The 19,054-nt window shown below is 46.1% G+C and overlaps 1 non-coding gene and 1 pseudogene across 1 annotated transcript; both read left to right on the forward strand.

Moving 5' to 3' along the window:
• Positions 1–1,956: 1,956 nt before the first annotated feature.
• Positions 1,957–7,077, forward strand: LOC142402519 (uncharacterized; annotated as a pseudogene).
• Positions 7,078–18,721: 11,644 nt separating this feature from the next.
• Positions 18,722–18,794, forward strand: trnak-cuu (transfer RNA lysine (anticodon CUU)). Its single transcript has one exon. It is a non-coding gene; the product is annotated as a tRNA-Lys (tRNA).
• Positions 18,795–19,054: the final 260 nt, after the last annotated feature.

Below are 19,054 nucleotides of genomic sequence, written 5' to 3' on the forward strand. Positions count from 1 at the left end.
AGCATAATAGCATATAAATTAAATAATAAATATATAATAATAAATATATATATTATAATAATAAATATAATTTATTATTGGGGTTTACATTTGAGCCTGCCTACTGGTAGCTCTACCAACCAATCACGAGTGATTTTACTTGTTTGAAAAGTAGTGGTTTCATCCAATCCTGAGTAAGGAAATTCAGCGCCAGGCGTGCGGTTTCTGTATTCATATGCTAATTAGAGCCGTGAGCATGGTTCGTTCCCGACAATTTGTGGCACCGACAAACGCCACGTTCGCAGCCTGTGAATTGTCGTTAACTGCCGAAAATTAGGGAGATTTTCGGGAGTTTACAGGGACGAAAATCCCACTTTTCATGCAGTGGAAGAGATGCAGGGAGGTGTGTCACTTCAAGGTGTGACCTCTGATCCTGTGAAGCAACAGGCCACGTTTGTTATGTGGGATAAGCTTAAAGGAGAATTCCAGCATTTTTACAAACATATCCCATCTGTTGGAGACCCAGGAAAGTTGGCCAAAGGGAAAAACGCGAGAAATTTTCATGCCCGCTGCGCAAAGTTGTCCAATTGCGCTGATTTCCATGAAAGCGGGCTCTATCGGGCAAGCTTTTAACCTTTCCTGAGGCTCTTAACGTGTATCAAAATACTTTTTACCGAATTGGCCGTGGTGTCAGTAGCAATACAATTCAACCCAGGGGCTAACCATACCATTAGCTAGCACAGACATTATACATTTTGAGATTTCAAAAACTGCGCACCTACCTCTCTCAGCTTCCGTGTTCCACAGGCGTGCGCACAAATCGATCGCCGAAGTCATACACTATAGTATTCCAAAATTGTCTTTTGCCTGAGTGCAGGTGGTGATACAGGATTTGGTGTTTGGGGATGGGGACTAGCAGGTCTACTGAAATCAGGTTCTCCTCTTTCCGATGGTATCCGAGGCAACATGATCCACTCTCCTTCGTCCGAGTCATCCTCCACATCTGGCAGTGCATCTGAGACTGTGAGTGACAACATTTTGATCTGGAACATCAGACACTAATACTTTTCTCATTTGTGAGCGGTGGATTTGCCGGACTGGGCCATCTTGATATGTAGGAATGACAGAATACACCACTCCTTTCTCCTCCGGACGTTTGACCACCCTGTCGATACGGGGATCCCAGTGGTCCTGAATTTTATTTCGTCCAAGCACCTGATGGTTTCTGAGGTATACCAGTGTACCTACATCAAAGCCAGCATCTCTGACTTGGTCATTGTTGGCCTGGTTCCTCTGCTCTGCTTTCCTGGCAATTTGTTGTCTGACATACTCCTGTGTTGTCTTCAGCTGGTCCTGATGTTGTTGGACCCAGTCCTCGGTCACAACCACTTCAGCATCTGTGCCAAGCAAAAAGTCGACTGGCAGCTTAGGTTCACAGCCAAACATGAGATAATATGGTGTCAGGCCTGTGGTTTGATGAGCAGTGGTGTTATATGCATATGTTACCTGTGGCAGGTGCTGGGGCCAGCGTCTCTTTTTCTCTGGGGGCAGTGTTCTGAGTAAGTCGTGTAAAGTACGATTAAAACGTTCGCATTGACCGTTACCTTGCGGATGGTATGGTGTTGTGCGGCTCTTCTGAACCCCATACACTTTGCAGAGCTCTTGAAGGAGTTTACTCTCAAAGTTTTTTTCCTGGTCAGAGTGGATCCGGGCGGGCACTCCAAAGAGGTAGAACCAGTGTCGCACCAAGTTTTCAGCTACTGTGCTGGCCCGCTGGTCTTTGGTCGGGATGGCCTGGGTATACTTGGAGAAAATATCAGTAAGGATTAACACATTTTTCCTACCGTCATTTGCCGATGGCCAATGGCCAATATTTCATGGGGCCGGGAGGCGTGGATACTGCCTAAGTAGGAGCGCACTTTAGGCTGTATAGCTTTAGCAAGAATACATCTCTCACAATTACAACACCATGCTTCAATGTCTTTTGCCATACCTGGCCAGAAGCAGCGGCTGCGTGTGAGTTGCAATGTCCTGTCCACGCCCTGGTGGTCATGGGCATCGTGCACACTTGAAAGAACTTCCCTCTGGAGAGTCTGGGGCAGCAATAGCTGGAATATTTCCCGGTTAGTTCCAGGGTGACGACTGGATCGATAGAGGGCCCTGTTTCGCTCTACTAGGCTCTCCCACTGACTGAGCACCTTTTTGCACGGGGCAGACAGCTTGGCTCTCTCTTCAGGATTTGGTGCGTGGCCGAGGCTTCATGCCTCCCAGACAGGGCCAAGGACGGAGTCCTTCTTTTGCAGCAGTCCCAGGTCAGCCTGTGTGCGTCCAGACAAGAACACAATTACGTCGTCTCGGTACAACAAAACAGACTGGTTTCTCTGGTCTCCAAACATCCTTTCCATTAGACGCTGGAATGTGCAAGGGGCGTTACACAACCCGAATGGCATCCTATTCCATTCGAAAAGGCCGAATGGGGTGCAAAAAGCGGTCTTAGCCTTGTCGTTTTCTGCCACTGCCACCTGGTTGTATCCACTGGCTAAATCAAGTGTGGAAAAGTACTTTGCACCACTGAGAGCATCCAGAGACTCTTCGATTCTTGGAAGCGGATAAGCATCCCTGCGCGTTTTGGCATTTAACTGACGGTAGTCTACACATAGTCTCAGTGTTCCGTCTTTCTTCATTACAACCACTATCGGTGATGAGTATGGACTGCTACTTTCTCTGATTATCTTAGAATCAAGGAGTTGTTTAACATGAGTTTTCACAGTCTCATACTGGGAGGGTGGAAGTCTTCGATAGGGCTGTCTTACTGGTGTGTGTTCGGTCAAAGAGATTTCGTGTGTGATCAGATTAGTACATCCCAAGTCTCCCTCCCCCTTAGAAAACAGGGACTGATACTTTAAGAGAAGAGCTTTAGCTTCCATTGTCTCTGCGTCAGAGAGACCCTCAGAGTCAGGCAATGTAAAGGTGACTTGTTCTGCTAACTGTGATGAAACCAAGGCCAAATGTTGTGGGCATGTCTCTTGGGGTTCTGGAGCGGCGGTTACAGAGTTTGTCATCTCGACCCACTGTACTGTAGCTACCACTTGATATGGGTGTAAGGTGACATCAGTAGTGCCTACGTTGGTGACTGGGGCAAACAGGCCACCTTCAGTTGCTGTTACGAGGCATGGGGACACTAAAAGTGTGTGTGTTTGACCTTCTGGAGGAGCTGTGGACTTCTTGATTCATCCAGAATTCGTAAGCTACATTTATCTTGTGTACCATTTAGCTTTTTGCTAGATTTTTGCTAAATCTTTGCTAAATCTTTGCTAGATTTTGACTGCTAAAAAGTAAATTTGCTGTAGGCTTGTTTTTCACTGTGTGATAACAGCCCCATTGAAACTAGCTTCAGGCCTGAGTGGCCACTTGTCTTTTAATCTGTGGGAGGGGTTTGCATGACCCTAGCCCCTATTTTGTCAGCTCAGATCATATTGTGACTGTTTGAGTGTGTTTGACCTTCTGGAGGAGCTGGACTTCTTGATTCATCCAGAATTCGTAAGCTACATTTATCTTGTGTACCATTTAGCTTTTTGCTAGATTTTTGCTAAATCTTTGCTAAATCTTTGCTAGATTTTGACTGCTAAAAAGTAAATTTGCTGTAGGCTTGTTTTTCACTGTGTGATAACAGCCCCATTGAAACTAGCTTCAGGCCTGAGTGGCCACTTGTCTTTTAATCTGTGGGAGGGGTTTGCATGACCCTAGCCCCTATTTAGTCAGCTCAGATCATATTGTGACTGTTTGAGTGTGTTTGACCTTCTGGAGGAGCTGTGGACTTCTTGATTCATCCAGAATTCGTAAGCTACATTTATCTTGTGTACCATTTAGCTTTTTGCTAGATTTTTGCTAAATCTTTGCTAAATCTTTGCTAAATCTTTGCTAGATTTTGACTGCTAAAAAGTTACTTTGCTGTAGGCTTGTTTTTCACTGTGTGATAACAGCCCCATTGAAACTAGCTTCAGGCCTGAGTGGCCACTTGGCTTTTAATCTGTGGGAGGGGTCTGCACTCCTGCAGACAATCAGCAATTAGTGAATCAGTACAAAGCAACTCCTGTTGTTGGAAGCGTCAGCTTTCAAACGAAGGCTGTCATACAAAGGCACTTGACTTTTTCAAGTCCGACTTGGTGGTGGCAGGGGGGCTGTGGAACTGCCAGTCTGCTGTGCAGAAGGCTGAGTTTATCTCAGGTTATGCATCCATGCTCTTCCTTAACTTTCTTGCTCTTACAGAGACCTGGATCACCCCAGAAAACACTGCCACACCCGCAGCTCTGTCTAATGTGTACTCTTTCTCTCACACTCCCAGAGCTGCGAGGCGGGGCGGTGGTACTGGCCTGCTGATTTCCAAGGACTGGAAATACTCTCTTTGTTCCCTCTTGCAATTCTCTCCCTCTTCCTTTGAATTTCATGCTGTCACTGTCTCTCACCCAGTCAAGCTCACCATCGCTGTAGTTTATCGCCCACCAGGCCCTATTGGGGACTTCCTGGAAGAGCTGGAGACTCTTGTCTCTCACTTCCCTGATGATGGCTCAGGCCTCACCCTTCTCGGTGAGTTCAACATCCAGACAGAGAAGCTTCACCCTCTTGTTTCTCTTCTCTCCTCCTTCGACCTAGCTCTCTCCCCATCTCCTCCTACCCACAAGGCTGGCAACACACTGGACCTTATCTTCACCAGACACTGTTCTAGCGCCAACCTCTCTGTCACTCCTCTTCATCTCTCTGACCACTACTTCATGTCCTACACCCTCTCCCTCTCTTCTCCTCCCTCCCGACCTTCCCTCTTCTCGTCCCAATCTCCGCTCTCTCTCCCCCACTGACTTCTCCTCTTCTGTTCTCTATGCTCTGCCTGCCCCTGAATCTTTTTCTCTTCTTTCCCCTGACACTTCTACTGATCTTCTTCTCTCCACCCTGTCCTCCTCTCTGGACAAACTCTGTCCCCTCACCTCCAGGCCTGCACGCTCAGCTCCACCTGCCCCATGGCTGTCGGACTCAGTGCGTACTGAGAGGCGGAGCGTGAGGGCGGCCGAGCGCAAATGGAGGAAAAGTAAACTTCCTGAAGACCTTCTTGCCTTCCAGTCCTTGCTTTCCACTTTTTCCTCCTCTCTCTCTGCTGCAAAAACTGCCTTCTTCTGTAACAAAATTCAAACTTCTGCTTCCAACCCCAAAAAACTCTTCCAAACTTTCTCATCCCTCCTCCAACCCCCATCCCCTCTTCCCTCCTCCTCCCTCCTCCCTGACGATTTCGCCGACTTCTTTGACAAGAAGGTTAACGATATCCGATCTTCCTTCCCTCACCTCCCAGCTGTCCACACCACCCACACCTGTCGCCCTCCCACTCCTCCCTCCCTACCACCTTCTCCCTCACCTCCCTCTCTGTCCCACTTCTCTCCCCTCTCTGCAAATGAGGTCCTCCACCTTGTAACATCCAGCCACCCCACCACATGTTCCCTTGACCCAGTCCCTTCCCCTCTCCTTCATTCTGCTGCACCTGATCTTCTTCCTTACCTGACCCACCTCATTAACACATCTTTGACATCAGGCTCTTTTCCTTCTGCTTTCAGGACTGCCAGAGTCACTCCTCTTCTAAAGAAACCAGCTCTTGACCCTTCAGAGATCAAGAGCTACAGACCGGTATCCCTTCTACCCTTTCTGTCCAAAACCCTTGAACGTGCTGTCTTCAAACAACTGTCCTCTTACCTCCACCAGAACAACCTCTTGTATCCCTACCAGTCCGGGTTCAAGGTGGGCCACTCAACTGAGACGGCCCTCCTAGCAGTAACTGAGTCACTCCAAACTGCTCGGGCTAACTCTCTCTCCTCTGTCCTGATTCTCCTGGACCTGTCTGCAGCATTTGACACAGTGAACCACGACATCCTTCTCTCTACCCTGGAGGGAATGGGGGTTTCTGGCTCTGCACTCTCCATGTTCTCATCCTACCTGACAGATCGCTTCTACCAGGTCACACTGAGAGGGTCTGTGTCGAAGCCACGTAGGCTCACCACCGGGGTTCCCCAAGGTTCGGTCCTGGGTCCTCTTCTTTTCTCCCTCTACACATCATCTCTTGGTTCTGTCATCCACTCCCATAACTTTTCCTACCACTGCTATGCAGACGACACCCAGCTGATTCTGTCTTTTCCCCCTTCTGACACCCAAGTGGAAGCACGCATTGCTGCGTGCCTGGCAGACATCTCGGGGTGGATGTCGATGCACCACCTTAAGCTCAACCTGGACAAGACTGAGCTGGTGTTTCTCCCGGGGAAGGCCTGCCCATTCAGAGACCTGGCCATCACCATGGATGACTCTGTGGTGACATCAACCCGGACCGCGAGGAATCTGGGTGTGACCCTGGACGACGAACTGTCGTTCTCGCCAAACATCGCATCAGTGACCCGTTCCTGCCGATTCCTCCTCTACAACATCCGGAGGATTCGCCCCTTCCTCACCGACAAGGCAGCACAGGTGCTCATCCAGGCTCTTGTCATCTCCCGCCTGGACTACTGCAACTCCCTCCTTGCTGGCGCCCCGGCTTCTGCCATCAGACCTCTGGAGCTGGTTCAGAAAGCTGCTGCTCGTCTGGTGTTCAACCTCCCAAAGTTCTCCCACACCACTCCCCTTCTCCGCTCTCTACACTGGCTCCCTGTAGCTGCTCGCATCCAGTTTAAGACTCTGGTGCTGGCCTACAGGGCAGTGGAAGGAACAGCTCCTTCATACCTCAAGGCTATGGTCAAGCCCTACACCCCCGCCCGACCACTTCGCTCTGCGGCCACCAGGCGCCTGGCTGCCCCGTCACTCAGGGGTTTCTGCGCACGATCGACACGGTCACGGCTTTTCTCTGTTCTGGCACCCCGATGGTGGAACAATCTCCCGACTGATATCAGGACAGCTGAGTCGCTGCCCATCTTTCGCCGTTGGCTGAAAACCCACCTCTTCAGGAAAAACTACCCTGATCCGCCCTCTTAGGACAGCATCTGCGCCGTCCTAGTTCCTTACGCACTTATTGTTTCCTCCACCACTGGCACCCTCTATATTTTCATTACCCCCTACCCGAACCAGGGTTTGAATCCCAGTCCTGCTTTTCTTACCTGTTTTATTTCTTCCCCTACCCGAACCAGGGTTTGCATCCCCACCCCGCTGTGACTGGTGTGCAGTTGGTGAGAGGCTGGTTGGTTATCGCACTTACTCTAGCACTAGTTTGGCTCTTAGCTGTTTGGTATTAGAAGGAAATGCACTTATGATTTCTTGTGACCTGAAGTTCTTTTGCCTACCGATGTTGAACGCACTTATTGTAAGTCGCTTTGGTTAAAATGACCGTAATGTAATGTAACGTAATGTAAAAGGCCATCAGGGAGAACTCCTCCATCAGGTCCAAGTGGCTCCAGCAGCCAACAAACTGGGTCACTTAATGGTACTTGGGGACAGGTCACTGGAATCCAGGATAACATACCTGCAGAAACCCTTATCTGGGACTCCCCTTGTATTCGAACTGGAAACGGTGATGGGGCGTTGATGACAGCTTTCATCTTTTCACATGCACGCAGGGCTTGCTGCCATGCTGGGCTGGCTGCTAGCACCTGAGGGGACTGGAAAAGTGTGGGACCATATTCTTCATACAGTTCTTTAAAGCAATATGTGATGATATTCATGCCCAGTACACAATTTTGTTAATTTAGAACTGTACTAACAGGATCTTTAACAATCAGGATGCCACGTTTAGGTACAATTTTCTCAAGAACCTCAATATCTAGTTCAAGGTAACCTAAATATGGTAGCTCCAACCCATTTGCAGCTGTGAGCCCCAACCAATTGCAATCCCTTAGACCCCTGGTCCCTTTGTTAGCAAAATGTGAAAAGAAAAAACTTTCTGTGATGGTAGTAACCATTGAACCAGAGTCTAGCAGGCAAGCCACATTTACACCATTCATCTTCACATTTACTATCGGGCATGTGCCAACCAACTTAAAAAATTCTTCAGAGCCTACAGTTCCCCCTTCCAATGTGCGACTCGACCCACCGGAGGGCTCTAGTTTTCCGGCTGGTTATTTTGTATCACTTGAGTCAGGTTACTTGGCTCCCCATTTACCCATGAGTAACTGGGTGAGGTTTGATTAAAATCATGGTCAACCTCTGCTTGCAGAGAGTTAACCTGGGGCTGCCAATAATGAGGTTATGAAGAATTTACATTGGATTGGCGATAACTATTCGGTGGAGGGTGAGTCCTTTCACAATAACGAGCAATATGGCCTGGTTGATTGCATTTCAGACAAATAGGTTGACCATTGGGCGTACGTTTATACCGATTACTCCCTTTCAGCTGCCTAGTCTCTTGACTATAGCTGGGAGTGAAGTGGTTAGTAAACTGGTCTAGTTGGGCCTGTTGTTTCAGTACGGGGGCTTTAAGTTCTGTTAAATCAGACAGTTTGGCTGTGACCGCTTCACTACTAGCTGTGACTTGAGCTTCACAGGTCCGAACGGCATGTCGGGTGTACCTTTCCGGGGCAGGTTGGCCCGCCTCAACCCATCGAAGAGCTTCACGGCGAACATCAAGGAGGGACAGACCTCCATCTTGTCGCACCAACCTCATAAGCTCTCGACGCAGGCCCTGGTCACGCACATTTTCACAAAACTGGTCTCTTAACACATCCTGGGGTCTTGGCACGCCCGATGGTCTAACCTGTGAAATTTGGTCCATGAGAGCCATCAAAGCATGAGAAAATTCCTGTAAAGACTCACCCTCCTGTTGTTTCCTGTCAAAAAACTTTTGTTTCAATGTTTCAAAGGATTGTGAACGCCCATAGACTTCTCTCAATGCCTTAAAAATCTCCCCTGGGTCTTCTCTCACAGTAGTAGCCCTATATTTGATCTCATTGCGGGCTTCACCGTCCAAATGATCGTATACAAACAATGCTTTATCTACAGTTGACATGTGTCTGCCCCTTCTACAGGTTTCAACCTCTTCAACCCAGTCTTCTAAACTCAAAGAACCTTTAACATGAGCAGCAGAGAATTTAGAGCATTTACGCTCTCTGGGGAGATATAATGGTCGCTCCCACCTAGCCTCATGATTAGGAGCTGAAACCGAACTCTCAGCAGGGGTTACCCCTTGTTGCAACAGTCTGTCATTCTCGGCTCTGAGAGCCTGTATTTGTTCACGCAGGGACTGTAGGTCCTCCATTTTGTGTCCAGAAAAGTCTTAAACAGTTCAAACGTTGAGGACCTTTTTAGCCCCAGTCAGACCTCTGCAGATAATCCTGCTCCTCACTCCGTGGTCCTCTTCGGGTTGCCAGCCGTTGTCTAATACCACTAAAAAAACTGAGCACACACCATCACCAATGCATGCCAAAAAAACTCTAACCTTATGGGCTACCAGGCCTAGCTAAACGCCTTGGTAAGGCCCATAACCATGAAGACGACAGTTGGAGAGTAAAATGTTTTTGTTTTATTTACAACAGTGTTAACATTCTGTAGGTGGTTGGCAGAACCTAAATCAGACAACTGAGCAGTAGGACAATAAAAAACACCAGATGACACACTAGATGACACACATGCAATTAAAACACTGTCAGTAAAACCATGCAAATAAAAGTCCACGTGCCCAGCCTCTGTCTCCCGATACTACCACCACAGCTACGAGGTGCTTTGGCTCAGGGTTACAGTTGCTAAATAAAATCAATAAAACCAAAAGAAAATACTACTGTAACCCCTTCTTACGAGTGGCCTAGCTTAATAAGACGCCTATGGCTATCACTACGTAAAGGTTTTACAGTTAAACACGTTTTTGGCGCAACAAACAGATCCTGAGTCCTCAGCAGTTGATGGTGAGCTGGCCGATCCTCCCGTGCAAACAAGTAGGTGGCGCCTTTAATGCTGAGAGTCCTGCCATAATGCACCCAATTAACCAGTCTACTCTACAACAAACGATGCAGTGCCTCCACTGGGGACATACTACACTTCCCTAGGGCTAGTGCATGCAAACTCCTCAGATCCAAAATATATCATCTAATGAGGTTGGGGGTGCATGCAGGGCTAACCTACATGTGTGTGTGGGTGTGTGTGAGTGTCAATGTCCCAGCCAGCCTTTCTTAACCATGCCTACCTAGGCCATAGAATCAGCAACCCAGCAATGTATACGTTTAGCGTATTTATTTTTCTGTGGTGCAACAAAGGTAGAAAAGGAAAAGAAAGACAAGAAAGCGAAAGAGAGGAAACAACAGAGAGTATTTACAACCGTTACAGTATACCCATGGCAGGACAACTTGTTCCCAAAAGCAAACAGACAAAACAAAACAATCATCTCTAATCAGAGAGTCTGTGGTAGCCCTGGTACCAAAAAGGAAAAAAGAGAAAAAGAGTTCTGGGCCAGTCAGTGACCCACTGCTAGCCGGAGGAGGAGATAACCCTTAAAACATACCCTGAGGTCCCCGGGGAGGAGCAGTTGGGGGGGGTAGAGAGTCGACTTGTCGCTCTGGAGGGGATCCCCAGCAGTGACGTCAGCCACCTGCCAATACGAGCGCTTGGAGGGAGGGATGGCACCGGAGTATTCCCCCGCAACAGCTGAGATGCAGGCTGGATGCACCGGTTCCCCGTCCGCTGCAGACACGAGCCTGGCCCCCCCGCTCTGGAGAGGAGGAAATGCCTTCTGCAGAAGAGGAGACGCCGTCCTTAGAGCCCAACACCGGCGCGATAGCGTCCTGAACCTCCCGGAAACAGCTGAGATGCGTCGGCTGATGCTGGATGTAGCCACGAGATAATCGCCTAGCTCTGGTGAAGAAGAAGCTCCCTTGGGGCCCCGCACCGGAGACACCACGACCAGAGTCCTCCGTAGAACCAGCAGAGACGAGTGAAACAACTCCCCAAACGCTCAGTCTCAGGCAACCAGCACAGTCGGTACCAGCAGCAGAACAAAAAAAGTCCCGGTCTCTGTCTCTCGGCGTGCTTGGCTGCAGCATCAACAAACATTTCTCAAGCAAGTGGCCCACCCCCTAATGTAAGCTGTCACTCACTCATTGCCGGGCTGTGATTGGCCAGCAGGGCTGCAAAGCAGTCTGGGAATTGTAGTTCCGGGGCTCCATAGGGTCTCTGACACAGTATCTCCACCAGGTACACAGGGTACTACACACATATTTTACAGGGTATTACACTACTAACACAACGGCTGACAACGGCACCATGCACCGGTCTCCCAAATGTAGGGATGGCCCGTTTGACACGGACGCTTCGGCGCTTGTTTCATCTTCGTGAAGCAGAGTGGTTCGGCACAATGTTCCGGGGCATGTATCAGATGGCGCTGATCACGTGATTGATGACGTCCGAAGCGCCGAATGCATTGTTTGGTCGAACCACGGTTCAGAGGTCTCTCATCGTTTGAATACTTGGGCGCGCTATTCTCGATAAAAGGAGAATGAATCCCAAACGACGTTTCCCAACCAGTTCTGTTGCCCTGTCAGAATTGAATTGAATTCATTGCTCTTTTCCATGGCTTCTGGCAAGAAACGTTTTGTGGCTTGGGATCACTTCACCTTGGTTTCTCCTAATAAGGTGATACTATTGTACAATATACTATTGTGTGATGTAAGATGTTTGCTTGTTTTTGTTTTTCAACTGTAAATATAAGCTTTATTATTATTATGGGTATGCATGCTAATATACTTCTCTTCTTAAAATAAGGGGGCAGCACATTTAAGAATCTAAGTTATGTAGGACAATACATTAATTTTGGACTTGTTTATTTAGCGCATATCACAAACAAAGCGCTTACGGCCATTATTACACAGCTGTGTCCCGTGTACTAAACACCTCTCTGTCTGTGTTCTGACAGAAAGGTGTGTTTATTACGCAAAGGGTCTCTGAATTATTTAAAACAACTAAAGTGTACTATTATTCTTAGCAATGGATGATGTCTTTAACTAGAGATAATGTAGATGGTGGGTGCAAGAAGTCACTTAACTGATAGCTCAGTGATTAGCTTAGTGGTTTTTGCATCCAAAGGTTATAAGTTCAAATCCAGCATTTTACAAGTTTGCCCTGCGTTATTTTCTTGATATGCAGAATTTTATTTTGGTAGTGTCAAGGAAGAAAAAGCTTGATTCTGTGTTGGTGGATATGATTGTATTGGATGCGCAACCATCCATTGTGGAAGATAAAGGTTTCAAGGTACGGTGGCTAGTAGTTCTATAGCATTTATAGTATCAATGCATGTTTACCTAATGAGCTGTATTTCATTTAATGTCATCATAAGCACACCCCCCTCTCACTTTATACTTATTATTCACAATGTAACACAAGCACTTCTCATATAAATCACAAATTTTTTTCTTTGACGCTTTTTATTTTGTACATATTAAAGTATAACAAGGACAACGAGGCTGGTTGAAGCAGATGATACTTGCAGTGCACCACCAGATGTCGCTGTTCTGTGTGGTTTCAAAGCCCCAAAACTTTGGTTCATTTTCTGGCACAATCAGATGAACCCTTTGGAAGCTTCATGAGGCTTCACCGGCCATCCCTACCCAAATGTTTGGTGGCCAACTCCTGCTGTCACCTCTGTCTGACGGTACACTACGCCACCGTCACCCTGGCTCGTGGCTTTTCTGCTCACCAGCGAATAAAGGACAACCACACACCTTGCTGTCTGTGCAGCACAGCTCCTACTGGCTTTTTGTCTTGGGAATTGGCCACACCTTGCCTTAATTACCCACTACCCCTGTCACACATTGAATAAATCAATGCATTTACCTGCACTTTTTCCTCCTCCTCCGTAAGCAGTGAAGCTATACGATACCTGCCGAATCTTAGCTTCCAGTCAGGCCATGCTTCTTGCTTTGAGAAGTCAAACTGCTCCGGTGGGGTAGCCTAAACTTCGCCATGGTGATGCACACTCCGGTTCTTCCCACTCACGTCCGACGTTTCTCAGCTCAAATCCAGTTGACTCCTGACACCATGTGGCGTTTACATCTCCAAGTAACGCGAGGCGGACGACATTATATTTCTAATGCGTTTGTTTATTTAACATATACACGACCAACACGCTTACATGACATTCACAGCTGATAGACTGACTGATTGATATAACTTGCCCAGCTGTGTGCATAGAACTCAGGGCCGCGTCACACATGCACAGTATGCCATATTATGCACTTAAACATTTACTCTACATGACAACATATTAGTTAAAACATCAAAGCCACACATTAACGCGGACACTAACAGATGGAGGCAGCGGTAGAACAACAGCAACAGGGTTCTGCAAAGTTTGACACATATTGACAGATTCACACTTGCTGAATAAATACCTCCAAAATAATGCGTCGTTCCAGATCAAATCACACCTCTCTCCATCTGTGGCGAGATAAACATTTGAATCCAAATAAGCTGTCCTTGGTGCAGGAACAGGGCTCTCAAGTCTCACGCAATGAGCGTGAAACACACGCATTTCAACAAGTTCACACGCTCACACGCCACACATGCCATTTCTTACGCTGAGAAATGATCAACTTCGTCGCACAGAAATTCTAATGGCCTATACTATAAACGAGTCAATGGCAGGTTACTGTGCGCTCGTACAGCTCAGAATGATAGCTCTGGTACAGCTGTCTTGATTTAGCAACCCATCGGCAAATCACAAAATAGAATTTCTCAGCCAATCAGAAAACAGAATTTCTTGTTGCTGGGTGAGGTCTGAAATAGCTTTCAGCTGCAAGCACGCGTTTCATGAATGCACAGCGGACATAACCTATTATGCTCTGAATGCGTGCAGAAGTTGTAGACGAGCTGGAGGTGGAAGAGAACCGTCAGGATCATCAGCAGGTCATATTTTCATTTATTTGAATCTTTTATTAGTTACTATAGTATTCCTACTCTTTGTAAAAGACCAATACCTGCCGATTAAAGTGTTCGTTGGAGTAGTAGGTCTAAATATTCAGCACACACCCTTTGACATGAGGAACTTAATGAAAAATGAAAAATATGTAGGAGTGTAATTAGGCTTCCGTGGTTAAGGTGACTGGTATGAGCAGATTCCCAAGGCTATCTACAATTGCCAAACTGGTATTAGTTCTGCCGCACTGAAATGCTGATGCAGAGAGGGTTTTTTCCATGGTGGGGCTCAATAAAACCAAGACCAGGAACACGTTGGCTCTGAATGGAACTCTGTCATCCATCATGACTGTGAAAATGACTGACATTGAGCCACAGTGCTTTAAATGGGAGCCCCCAATATCAGTCATCAAGCATCAAAATCTGCCACAAACACTTACAAACACACACAGAGAGGGACTGCTCAAGGGGCCCATTTGGGGTTATGTTTGTTTTTCTTAATTTAATTTGTCTGTTTTTTGTTTGTTAAGACTTTGCATACCTAAAACAATTTATTTTAAAATATAGCAGAATTTAGTGTAAAAGTGAAGATTTGTGATTTTGGTATAAATAAAACAATTTCTTTGTTCTTTAAGTAGCTAGTTTATGGCGATGGGATACTGCAAGGGACCCCCCCCCCCCAAAAAAAAAAACGAAAGAAACCCCCCGCGCACACGGCCGGCCCCTGCCCCACCCGAATCTCACTCCAAGCAAACTTGAAAACTTGAGAGCCCTGTGCAGGAAAATAACATTAGTCTCCATGTGCAGTAGGCGCAGAGGCGAGGGCCAAGGGACCGTCTACAAAGTGCAACACCTGCTACAGAAATATTCAATAACTCCGCTCTAATGAGTCTTAATGCCACTAAAATCACTGCAGACATCAAAGGCCTCCTGTTGGTTCTACAAACACAGCTTGTGCTTAATTTGGTGCGTGTGTGAGTGTGAGTATGTTGTTCTGAACAATTGACCAACATCTGCATTCCAGACTGTGGTGTCACCTCAGAAGCCTCTGATATCCTGCTGCTTATCCTACAACAGGTGTGTGCAGCAGGAACAGGGAAAGGATGGATGAGCTCTTTATGATATGATGGAGGTTGGAGCTTCAAAAAGAAGATGAGAAAAGTCTATATATTTCCACATTTATTTTCTTCACGGAGTTTCTGCATCATGAAACTGACATCATGCAGTTTATCTTTACACCACAAGAGGGCAAAAAAGTCCCCTTCCGTCCCAGTTCCAGCAGATATTAGTTACATTAGAGCTGAACTGAACATGGATTAGTAACATTTATTCAGTCCTGATTATCTGTGTTTGTCCAGTTATGGTAATAAAGACAAACTGGAGACATGTGGCACCATTAAAGATGATTTACAGCCCTTAAATGAACTCTCCGTCTCCTCTGTAACTGATGAGTTCAACATGTTGAAGAGCTGTTTGAACCAACTCTGAACTCATTCATTCATTCATATCGTCTCACACTGATTCTCCACACTTTGATGGAAACGTGTCCCACAAAGAAAAGTGATCATTCATTTCTTTAGATCTAAAATAATCAGTGTTGATAATCTGATGCTCTTTTGTACAAATCTAACATGTTTTTAATCAATAAATGATGTGATCATGTGACCAGCACTAAATCAGCTGTCTTCAGATCAGAGGTTATCGTTTTATTTGAATAAAATACTTTATAAAGAATCATTTCAGATGTAGAATATTTAAGTTACACAAAGAGCAGAGAGACCTCGATAAAATGACAAACTGACTTCAACAACATTTCTTCTTCATTTGTGGAGACTCAGAATGTGTCCAAAGTTTTGGTGGACTTTCTTTAAAAAGTGATACATCCGCTATATTCCTGAGGAGCCCTCTCCACATCTGCTGAATACAGAAAGTTTGGACGTGTTTGTGGCTGCTGCTGCTGTCCCAGCCATGATGTGTCCACACTGGGTGTTGTGTTCAGAAAGAAGCATGCACATGCACATGCACATGCACATGCTAAAACAAGGGCACGGATAGAAATGACCTTTGGCCAAATTAAATACAGGTTCATTGCTTAAAGTTCTCAGGCACCATGGCTGACTTCTGACAGAGCTATCTTAAATTAATAGTATACTTCATATTTTATACATTTTGTCTTGTGGACAACTTTTCAGGCTGAAGTCTTTTCTTCGTTGAGTCCCTGCAGGTTCGAGTGCCTGAAAGGACTCAGTTTCTCCTGACACAGTGAGGGACCTATACAGGGACACATATTTCCTTTGATCCTTATTGTTGTGACCTTTGAGTTAGAACTTCTTTTCATAATTTAGCATTGACACAGTAGCAGTTTAAGTCAGAGCAAGTGTAAGAAGGCTAAATGGACAGAGATGATTTATAACTTTCCACACGTTTTGGTCATGGCACCCCACTGTGAATATAAATGTAAAAAACAAATTTCTAACACGTTGCATGAACCGTACTATAATGACAAGTTTGAGTTCAAGTTGTGTTGAATTGTTTAATTATTATTACATGTTTCTCAAGCTGTGGAGAGAAAACAGAATTAAATACAGTTCACAACACGAAATTCTCCTTTATCTGAATTTATACTAACGTCCATCTCCAGTTTCATAATCTCCAGCTTGATCTTTTTTATTTTCAGTTTCTTGTATTCCATATCTAGTTTGGCGCTCTCTTTATTGGACAAACACATTTCTTCAAAGGCTACTTACCACTGAAATATTTTCCTGTACTTTACCTTCACCTGCTGCCAGGTACGCTTTTGGCTGTTAAGATTGCTCCTGTTGAGATGTAACAGTGAAAAAATAATATGTGGGTCACACACTCAGGATAATATGGTCACAAAGTATGATGATGCGTGTCGATTATTGGGTTATTAATAAACTGAGCAGGGCCAGTATATTTGTGCTGTACATCTCATACAGAGACAATTCAGCATGCTTTATGTAAACACATTATAACACAAAGAGGAGAGCATAAATACATGAGGACAGTAAAATAAATGTTTAACAATTGACAATGGTATGAAACTTTCATAACTTACGCATTTAGTCTGTCTGCAGTTGTTTGCCATGCCGTTTCTTCGCTTTATTGATCACAGCTGTATTACCATTTCTGGTGATGACACTTTTAAAATCCTCATGCAGCTCCATAAGCATTATTTGTTCAGCTGCCGAAAAAATAAAAGCGCTTGTCTTGCTCTCCTTTTCTGCCATCTCCGTTTTTCCACAATCCACTCGTCAGGGCTTCTTACGTTCCTCGTACACTCGCACTTAGCCAGGCTATGTAAGCCTCGCTTGGATCAGCCTCACTGAGATGCAGCTGAGCTGGCTTCATGGAACGACTTGAGGCTTAATTGGGAGATGGTGTTAGTTCAAGCGACGCTTTCCGGCTACAGCCTGGCTTTCTTTAGCTACTTTCTAGGAAAACCCCCCTTGAGTGGCTATGAAAGGTGCCTATAAATAAAATGTATTATTATTATTATTAATTCTGATGTGCGATGAGGCAGTTCTCCTGCAACATTAAGCTCTTTTCCACTAGTATTTACTCACAACCACCTCAATGTTGGTGGGGTCGTTATAGCAAGGAGGTCCAAAAGTCCTGTGATGTCAGTTTTATGTGACACAAACATGACACAACAATTTAGGACATTGAGGCATAGGTATACTTGCTGCTTGGTCTATGTCTTTGCGTCTAGCAATCCACCTCGTTGACGATCACAGAATACATAAAATCCAACTGTTGCTGTTGCCGGTTCTTGTTAAGGAGCGGCTTTCATGACTCATCCAGTGACATCACTCCCTGGCCAATCAGTTGCCTGCAGTCTGTAGATGTCACATTTTCGGCTCGACTCAACTCGACCCCGACCGAGTAGGTGCTAAAAATGTACCACCTGGTGCCAGGTGGTATTACCTCATGGAAAACACTAACAGCTGAGTGGGATCCAGTCGAGTGGAGTAGGTAGAGGTAGAAAAGGGAGGAATGTGTTCCGATGTCATTCTAAATCTCAGAAAGCTTACAAAAGCCCCTTTCACACTGCGACCCGCTATCTTAGCGGGTCCAAATTGCACCTTCGACCCGCGTCGATTAATGTGAACGCTTGGGGTGTCAGGGTGACCCGTGTCGCCTGAAGCCGAGTTCAGGGGGAGTTGCCCAGTGGCAGAGCGTCACACGAAACACATGAAATGCTGGGCGTGTACAATGACGTAGTCACAAGCCATGCGCCGGAGGTAGGGTGAAATACACCTGTCTGCATCAAATTTTTCAAACAAACGATGGCGGGACACCTTGAGAACTCATTTTTGCAATGCAGTTCATGGAGATGTTACTTTACGGTGCGTCTTGCTGCGTGGGAAACCGCGCTCTCCCATCTTTCTCGCCAGCCCTTCCAGCAGAGGTCCATCTTTCACCGTCCCCGAAATGTGGCGGAAAATAACGTCCTCTGCTCGGGGGCTGAGGAGCTCGCGGACCTCCTTGTCTCCCCAGTTGGCCATATTAAAAAATGTCTCCAACTTGATGTAGGCTAGAAAAGAGTAAAACTTGTCCTCACCTGTCGCTGTTGTTCTGAATCAGTTGTCCATTCTGTCTTTTAGCCTAAACTCCTCACGTCACGCACACGTCCGACCCGCGTCGATTGTGTTCACATCAAACTCGGCTCGGCAAAAAGACTAGGGTCCGACGCGGGTCGAAAGGCGAGTCGAGTTGACGCGGCAGCCCGGGTCGGCAGTGTGAACACAACAACGGACACGCTAAATTCGCGAATTAAACGTGGGTTATTCGGCAGTGTGAAAGGGGCTTTAGGCTTGTTTTATCTCTTCTTTTTTTTTCGGAAGGCATGTTTTATAACATGTGAATAGCCTGGCTAGCTCAGTCGGTAGAGCATGAGACTCTTAATCTCAGGGTCGTGGGTTCGAGCCCCACGTTGGGCGTAGCAGTTTTAATAATCAACAGATGTTTGATCCAGCACTTAAAGTCAAAGTTCAGCTCTGTTACCACCATCACAGCGTCCTCACTGGTGCCTCTTTGAATGATCACAAACCTCCTGAAATGCACAATATGAATCAAAAACATTCAAAATTGCGCAAGGGCATTACGTTTACCTTTCTTTGGGCTCATGTCATTTCTGTATTCCCTTTTTGCTCAAGTATGATCATTCACTTTAAAACAAAATAAGGAAAATCTGAATAAC

This window comes from Odontesthes bonariensis, chromosome 17 (genome assembly GCF_027942865.1).
Source record: "Odontesthes bonariensis isolate fOdoBon6 chromosome 17, fOdoBon6.hap1, whole genome shotgun sequence".
Taxonomy (NCBI): domain Eukaryota; kingdom Metazoa; phylum Chordata; class Actinopteri; order Atheriniformes; family Atherinopsidae; genus Odontesthes; species Odontesthes bonariensis.